The sequence below is a fragment of the Rhinopithecus roxellana genome, chromosome 20 (genome assembly GCF_007565055.1).
Source record: "Rhinopithecus roxellana isolate Shanxi Qingling chromosome 20, ASM756505v1, whole genome shotgun sequence".
Classification (NCBI taxonomy): domain Eukaryota; kingdom Metazoa; phylum Chordata; class Mammalia; order Primates; family Cercopithecidae; genus Rhinopithecus; species Rhinopithecus roxellana.
This window is the reverse complement of record NC_044568.1, coordinates 70,363,611-70,372,224: the sequence shown is the minus strand read 5'-3', so window position 1 is coordinate 70,372,224 and position 8,614 is coordinate 70,363,611.

Below are 8,614 nucleotides of genomic sequence, written 5' to 3'. Positions count from 1 at the left end.
GACGTGGTGGTGCACACCAGTAATCGGTAGGCTACTCAGGAGGCTGAGGCAGGAGAATCGCTTGAACCCAGGAGGTAGAGGTTGCAGTGAGCCGAGATTGCGCCACTGCACTCCAGCCTGGGCGACGGACAGACTCCATCTGGAAAAAAAAAGAAAAAGAAAAAAGGGAGAGGGGTGTACAGACAAACAAAAGGCTGCCCTCTCCTGTGCATGCAATCTCTGCAGTTTTCCTTGGGCTGCACAGAGCGCTGGGCAGGGCCTCATCCGGGTCAGAGCTGGAACGTGGGGACATTCTGGCCGATGCTCCTGGCGGCCAGGAGAGGGCGCGCGCGGACTCAGCGGTCGCCCGACTGCCTCCCCAGGATCTAGGCCCTGCAGGCCGCCGGGAGTGCGGTTCTGCTCCGCATCCTCAGTCCCTTCTCAGAATGGGGAGAACTTGCTGATAAATTTTTTAAACACAAAAGACCGTTATCAACTGTATAAACAAACACACTTATGATGATCTGTGTCCCCCAATATTCATGTGTTGAAACTTTTTTTTTTGAGACGAAGTCTGGCTCTGTCGCCCAAGGTGGAGTGCAGTGGCCGGATCTCAGCTCACTGCAAGCTCCGCCTCCCGGGTTTACGCCATTCTCCTGCCTCAGCCTCCCGAGTAGCTGGGACTACAGGCGCACGCCACCTCCCCCGGCCCATTTTTTTTTGAGATGGAGTCTCGCGGAGGCCAGGGGATCATTTGACGTCAAAAGTTCAAGACCGCCGGGCGCGGTGGCTCAAGCCTGTAATCCCAGCACTTTGGGAGGCCGAGACGGGCGGATCACAAGGTCAGGAGATCGAGACCATCCTGGCGAACACAGTGAAACCCCGTCTCTACTAAAAATACAAAAAACTAGCCGGGTGACGAGGTGGGCGCCTGTAGTCCCAGCTACTTGGAAGGCTGAGGCAGGAGAATGGCGGGAACCCGGGAGGCGGAGCTTGCAGTGAGCTGAGATCTGGCCACTGCACTCCAGCCTGGGCGACAGAGCAAGACTCCGCCTCAAAAAAAAAAAAAAAAAAAAAAAAAAAAAAAAAAAAAAAAGTTCAAGACCGGCCGGGCGCCAGCCTGGGCAACATGGCGAAACCCCGTCTCTACTAAAAATACATAAATTTAGCCAGGCATGGTGGCGGACACCTGTAATCCCAGCTACTCAGCAGGGTGAGGCAGGAGAATTGCTTGAACCCGGAAGGCAGAGGTTGCAGTGAGCCGAGATAACGCCATTGCACTCCAGCCTGAGCAACAGAATGAGACTTTGTCTCAAAAAAAAAAAAAAAAAAGTTTGAAAACTTGTATTTGGCCAGGGGCGGTGGCTCACGCCTGTAATCCCAGCACTTTGGGAGGCCGAGGTGGGCAGATCACGAGGTCAGGAGATCGAACATGGTGAAACCCTGTCTCTACTAAACACACAAAAAATTAGCTGGGCGTGGTGGCGGGTGACTGTAGTCCCAGCTACTCCGGAGGCTGAGGCAGGAGAATGGCGTGAATCCGGGAGCCGGAGCTTGCAGTGAGCTGAGATGGTGCCACTGCACTCCAGCCTGGACAACAGAGTGAGACTCCATCTCAAAAAAAAAAAAAAGAAAGAAAACTTGTATTTGACACCATTCATTTCACAACCTCCCACTACTTCAAGACTTTTTCAGTGAGATTGGTGGCAAAGAGAATGAATGTTGTATTTTTATATTACATAATAAAATATGTCAACATTCATAAGATGTGCATTATTCAATGAACCAATATTTTCTGAAAAGTCAGTGCATGATGTTATGAGACTACACGTGGGTACAAGATCCTTCCAAAGTGCTAAAAGACCAATGGATTATTATTATTATTATTTTGAATCAGGGTCTCACTTTGTCACCCAGGCTGGAGTGCAGGGCGCAATCTTGGCTCACTGCTGCCTCAAACTCCTGGGCTCAAGGGATCCTCCCACCTCAGCCTCCCGAGTAGCTGGGAATAGAGGCATGCACCACTGCACCTGACTAATTTTCTTTTTTTCTTTTTTTTTTTTTTTGAGATGGAGTCTTGTTCTGTGGCCCAGGCTGGAATGCAATAGCATGATCTTGGCTCACTGCAAACTCTGCCTTCCGGGTTCAAGTGATTCTCATGCCTCAACCTCCTGAGTAGCTGGGATTACAGGCACGTGCCGCCATGCCTGGCTAATTTTTGTATTTTTGGTAGAAACGGAGTTTCACCACATTGGTCAGGCTGGTCTCAAACTCCTGACCTTGTGATCCACCCGCCTCAGCCTCCCGAAGTGCTGGGAATGCAGGTGTGAGACACTGCACCCGACCGCACCCGACTAATTTTTAGATATTTTGTAGAGATGAGTTTTTGCTGTGTTGTCCAGGCTGGTCTCAAACTTCTGAACTCAAGCAATCCACCCTCCTTAACCTCCCAAAGTACTGGGATTATAGGCATAAGCCACCTCTCCCGGCTGACCAATGGATTTTAATGTAATCGAATACAAAAAAATGTACTGATGCCACTTTAGATTCCACACTGCAACTAACCTTTATGAACCACCACTTAAGGCCGGGCGCGGTGGCTCATGCCTGTAATCCCAGCACTTTGGGAGGCTGAGGCGGGCAGATCATGAGGTCAGCAGATCGAGACCATCCTGGCTAACACAGTGAAACCCCGTGTCTACTAAAAAATACAAAAAATTAGCCGGGCGTGATGGCTGGCGCCTGTAGTCCCAGCTACTTGGGAGGCTGAGACAGGAGAGTGGCGTGAACCCAGGAGGCAGAGCTTGCAGTGAGTGGAGATCGCGCCACTGCATTCCAGCCTGGGTGACAGAGCAAGACTCCGTCTCAAAAAAAAAAAAAAAAAAAAAGAACCACCACTTGAGTTTTGATGTAGTATCAAGGAAGAATATCCACAATTATCTGAAAAGGCTATTAAAATATTCCTCCCTTTTCCAAGTATTTATCTGTGTGGGCTGGATTTTTTTTGTGTGTTCAACATGAACAACATATCACAGAAGAGTGAATGCAGAGGCAGCTATGACGATGCAGCTGTAGTCTCTTAAGCCAGACACTAAAGTGATTTTTTTTTTTTTTTTTTTTTTGAGACAGAGTCTTGTCCTGTCGCCCAGGCTGGAGTGCAGTGACGTGATCTCAGCTCACTGCAACCTCTGCCTCCCGCGTTCAAGCGATTCTCCTGCCTCAGCCTCTTGAGTAGCTGGGATTACAGACTCATGCCACTACGCCCAGCTAATTTTTGTATTTTTAGTAGAGACGGGGTTTCACCGTGTTGGCCAGGTCTTGAACTCCTGACCTCATGATCTGCCCACCTTGGCCTCCTAAAGTGCTGGGATTACAGGTGTGAGCCACCGCACCTGGCCAGTGATTTTTATTATTTATTTATTTACTTGAGACAGAGTCTTGCTCTGTCACCTAGGCTGGAGTGCAGTGGCACGCTCTTGGCTCACTGCAACCTCCGCCTTGTGGGCTCAAGCAATTATCATGCCTCAGCTTCCCGAGTAGCTGGGATTATAGGTGCACACTGCCACGTCTGCCTAATTTTTGTATTTTTGATAGAGACGGGGTTTCACCATGTTGGCCAGGCTGGTCTCAAACTCATGACCTCAGGTGATCCATCTGCCTTGGCCTCCTAAAATGCTTAGATTACAGGCGTGAGCCACCGCTCCTAACCACTAAAGTGATTTTTAAAACTGTAAATACTGCCAGTCACTGTTTCCTTTGGTTTGAAGATATAGGTATGCAGTGGGTTAATTACTGCTATTTTTAACAAATCCGTTTTTAAATTTATCAGTTTAAGTTTTTTGTTTTCCAAGACAGAGTCTTACTCTGTCGCCCAGGCTGAAGTGCAGTGGTGCAATCTTGGCTTACTGCAACCTTCCACTGCCACCCCCCACCGGGATTTAAGCAATTCTCCTGCCTCAGCCTCTGGAGTAGCTGGGATTACAAGTACACGCCACCATATGCAGCTAATTTTTTTGTATTTTTGGTAGAGATGGGGTTTCACCACGTTGGCCAGGCTAGTCTCGAACTCCTGACCTCATGATCTGCCTGCTTCAGCCTCCCAAAGTGTTGGGATTACAGGCGTGATCCACCGCACCCAGCCATCTTTTTTTTTTTTTTTTCCCTCACTCTGTTGCCCAGGCTGGAATGCAGTGGCATGATTTTGTCTCATTGCAACCTCTGCTTCCCGGGTTCTGCTTCAGCCTCCCAGGTAGCTGGGATTACAGTCGCCCACGACCACGCCCTGCTAACTTGTATTTTTAGTAGAAATCGGTTTTCACCATGTTGGCCAGGCTGGTCTCCAGCTCCTGACCTTAGGTAATCCACCTGCCTTGGCCTCTCAAAGTGGTGGGATTACAGGCATGAGCCACTGCACCCAGCCTAAATTTCTGTATAGTAAATACTGATAGATGTAATCCACATAACTAAAATTTCTCTGAGCTCCTCAATAACTAACAGTGTAATGATGGTGGCAGGAGGCAGACAAATCCCCAGGCAGACAGAGACAGATCCCATCCCTGGTGAAACCAGCCTTCAAACCAAAGACATTTTAAAAGCATGAAAACCAAGCTACAAGTCTCTGATAAATCCACGGACCAGACTGAGAAACTCTTTTCCTGTGTGGTCCACTTTCCTCTGACTTATCCCCACCCTTCACCTATTTTACATTCACCTACCCTTCCCTAACTGTTTTTTCACACTGTCATGCCCAATTTTGAGTGCCTTTTTACCCTTTTTTGCATACTCAGAAACCAATCAGCATGTACTCCCCCATTCTGAGCCAATAAAAGCCCCGGACTCAGCCTCACTTGGGGTCTACACACCCTGGCGGGGGGAAATAACCGACTTGAGAGGGTCCCCTCTCTGCTGGGAGCTGTTTGTCTCGCAATAAAACTCTTCACCCTGCTCACCCACTGGCTGTCAGCATAACCTCATCCTTCTTGGATGTGGGACATGAACTCCGGAGGGCCTACCGCTGGTAGGAAAAACGCTGTAACACTGTAATTCTCCACCTACTCCCAGAACCCACCCAGGCAAGAGGAAATAGCAGTGGGCTGGGCCAGCCCTGAAGCTGAGGACCCAAGGGGGCAACAGGATTGAAAGACATGTAACACAAACAGCCAAATGGGTGGGGTGTCTCTTGCACCGAGCCCAGGCCAAGGGAGGCCTGAGCAGTGGTGCTGCTGGCCACGGAGGTCTCTGGCTGGCTAAGCAGCACTGAAGAATCCTGTGTCATAACGGGTTCTGAGACCAAACAGCTTGAGAATTGCTGGACTAAGGAATATAAATTTTAAAACCAAGACTTGGCCGGGCGCGGTGGCTCAAGCCTGTAATCCCAGCACTTTGGGAGGCCGAGACGGGCGGATCACGAGGTCAGGAGATCGAGACCATCCTGGCTAACACTGTGAAACCCCGTCTCTACTAAAAAATACAAAAACTAGCCGGGCGAGGTGGCGGGCGCCTGTAGTCCCAGCTACTCGGGAGGCTGAGGCAGGAGAATGGTGTGAACCCGGGAGGCGGAGTTTGCAGTGAGCTGAGATCCAGCCACTGCATTCCAGCCTGGGCAACAGAGTGAGACTCCGTCTCAAAAAAAAATAAAAAATAAATAAATAAATGAATAAAACCAAGACTTGCTGGGTACGGTGGCTCATGCCTGTAATCCCAACACTTTGGGAGGCCGAGGTGGGTGGATCACAAGGTCAGGTGTTCAAGACCAACCTGTACAACACAGTGAAACCCCGTCTCTACTCAAAATACAAAAAAAATTAGCCAGGGTTAGTGGCGGGCACCTGTAATCCCAGCTACTTGGGAGGCTGAGGCAGGAGAATCGCTTGAACCCGGGAGATGGAGGTTGCAGTGAGGTGAGACCACACCACTGCACTCCAGCCTGGGCGACAAGAGGGAAACTCCGTTTCAAACAAAAACAAAAACAAAAAACAACCAAGACTCTTATCAGCCCACATGACAATACTCTGTGAATTGTCACAATGGCTCTAGGAGGTGGGTGCCTTATCACCCCCGTTTACCAGGTGAAGACACTGAGGCACAGAGAGGGGATGTAATTGCTCAGTCACACAGCTGGCAATTGACACAGCAGGAACTTGAACCCAAGCATCTGACCCCAAGTTTGTGCACTTCCTTGGGGACAATTTGGCTACACGTTTAAAAAGCTTTTAAAAATATTTGCCTCGGCCGGGCGTGGTGGCTCAAGCCTGTAATCCCAGCACTTTGGGAGGCTGAGACTGGCGGATCACGAGGTCAGGAGATCGAGACCATCCTGGCTAACACGGTGAAACCCTGTCTCTACTAAAAAATACAAAAAATCAGCCGGGCGTGGTGGTGGGCGCCTGTAGTCCCAGTCACTTAGGAGGCTGAGGCAGGAGAATGGTGTAAACCCGGGAGGCAGAGGTTGCAGTGAGCTGAGATCCGGCCACTGCACTCCAGCCTGGGCGACAGAGCAAGACTCCGTCTCAAAAAAAAAAAAAAAAAAAAAAAAAAAATTGCCTCCTTTGACCTCTTTCAAGACTCTCAAGAAATCTTTGGCTGGGCACAGTGGCTCACGCCTGTAATCCCAGCACTTTGGGAGGCTGAGGCAGGTGGATCACAAGGTCAGGAGTTCAAGACCAGTCCAGCCAAGATGGTAAAACCCCATCTCTACTAAAAATACAAAGAAAATTAGCTGGGCACAGTGGCAGGCACCTGTAATCCCAGCTACTCGGGAGGCTGAGGCAGGAGAACCGCTTGAACCCAGGAGGCAGAGGTTGCAGTGAGCTGAGATCGTGCCACTGCACTCCAGTCTTGGCAACAGGGCAAGACTCTGTCTCAAAAAAAAAAAAAAAAAAAAATTGACTTCTCACCAGGCAAGGTGGCTCACATGTCTAATCCCAGCACTTTGGGAGGCTGAGGTGGGCGGATCACCTGAGGTCAGGAGTTTGATACCAGCCTGGCCAACATGGTGAAATCCCATCTCTACAAAAATATAAAAATTGGCCGGGCGCGGTGGCTCAAGCCTGTAATCCCAGCACTTTGGGAGGCCGAGGTGGGTGGATCACAAGGTCAGGAGATCAAGACCCTCCTGGCTAACACGGTGAAACCCCGTCTCTACTAAAAAATACAAAAAAGTAGCCGGGCGAGGTGGCGGGCGCCTGTAGTCCCAGCTACTCGGAGGCTGAGGCGGGAGAATGGCGGGAACCCGGGAGGCGGAGCTTGCAGTGAGCCGAGATCGCGCCACTGCACTCCAGCCTGGGCGACACAGCGAGACTCTGTCTCAAAAAAAAAAAAAAAAAAAAAAAAAAAAATATGTATATATATATATATATATATATATATATAAAAATTAGGCATGATCACCGGTGCCTGTAATCCCAGCTACTCAGGAGGCTGAGGCGGGAAAATCGCTTGAACCCGGGAGGCAGTAGTAGTCGCAATAAGTAGAGATCACGACACTACACTCCAGCCTGGGCGACAGAGCAGGACTCTATCTCAAAAAAAAAAAAAAAAAGATAAGAAAAGAAAGAAACTTTGACATTATAGATTCATATACAAAGACATGTATAAGTCATCAAGTTAAAAACAACCAGTAGGCCGGGCGCGGTGGCTCAAGCCTGTAATCCCAGCACTTTGGGAGGCCGAGACGGGCGGATCACGAGGTCAGGAGATCGAGACCATCCCGGCGAACACGGTGAAACCCCGTCTCTACTAAAAAAATACAAAAAACTAGCCGGGCGAGGTGGCGGGCGCCTGTAGTCCCAGCTACTCGGGAGGCTGAGGCAGGAGAATGGCGTAAACCCGGGAGGCAGAGCTTGCAGTGGGCTGAGATCCGGCCACTGCACTCCAGCCTGGGCGACAGAGTGAGACTCCGTCTCAAAAAAAAAAAAAAAAAACCAACCAGTAGTCTGTGAATGATTAATAGATAACAGCAAATAAATGAACAAAGGTGGCTGGGCGCGGTGGCTCACGCCTGTAATTTCAGCACTTTGGGAGGCCGAGGCGGGTGCATTACCTGAGGTCAGGAGTTTGATACCAGCCTGGCCAACATGGCGAAACCCGTCTCTACCAAAAGCACAAAAATTAGCCGGGCATGGTGGCAGGCGCCTGTAATCCCGGCTACTCAGTAGGCTGAGGCATGAGAATTGCTTGAACCCGGGAAGCAGAGGTTGCAGTGAGCCGAGATCAGGACACTGCAGTCCAGTCTAGGCGACAGAGCGCAATTCCCGTTTCTAAAAAAAAAAAAAAAAAAAAAAAAAAAGTGCACAAGACAATGTCCAGGGAGATAGGATAGTGGGATGGGGGCAGCGGGAGCCTTGGTAGCGGAGTTCAGGGTGGGATTCAGAGACCTGCAGAGCCAGGGCCGGGAGAGGCAGGGCAGAGGACGGCCGTGCAGCGCCGCTGGCACTCGAACGTGAGAAGGCGGAAGGTGCGGGAGGCCCCAGAGGACCTCGACCAGGACCCTGGAGCCCTGGCGCGGTGGCACATTCAGCGGCCGCTTTAGAGCGAGGGGGGCGGGGGACGGGACGAGGAGCCAGGCTTGGGGGGGCCAAGGGGGCGGGCGGAGTGGGGGCGACCCTGCGGGCCTGGGAGAGCCGCGGTGAGCCTA